Here is a 238-nt window from a genome sequence, read left to right on the forward strand (position 1 = left end):
ACAGTATGTGGCTGTTGCACTAGTGTCTATTATATAATAAACTAGGCCAGAGCACCTTTTCATGTTAAAGATAACCCATGTAAGTTCTTGTAAGTTCCTGGGAAAATGAAAAAGGGAGTTTGACATGGGCAAGTGCCCCAGACAATCACCGAACCAACTTGAAAACCAAAGCTTATATAAGATATTGTGGAATTTGCACAAAAGTCTAATTATAGTGAAGTACTAATGATGTTTAGTG

General features: G+C 36.6%; 1 protein-coding gene across 1 annotated transcript in view; it reads right to left on the reverse strand.

The window, feature by feature from the left end:
- The window catches only part of LOC119585859 (uncharacterized protein YGR130C-like), a gene marked incomplete at its 3' end in the record, with an annotated part of 16,010 nt that overhangs the window by 11,393 nt on the left and 4,379 nt on the right, over positions 1-238 (reverse strand).

The sequence above is a fragment of the Penaeus monodon genome, chromosome 20, assembly GCF_015228065.2.
Source record: "Penaeus monodon isolate SGIC_2016 chromosome 20, NSTDA_Pmon_1, whole genome shotgun sequence".
Classification (NCBI taxonomy): domain Eukaryota; kingdom Metazoa; phylum Arthropoda; class Malacostraca; order Decapoda; family Penaeidae; genus Penaeus; species Penaeus monodon.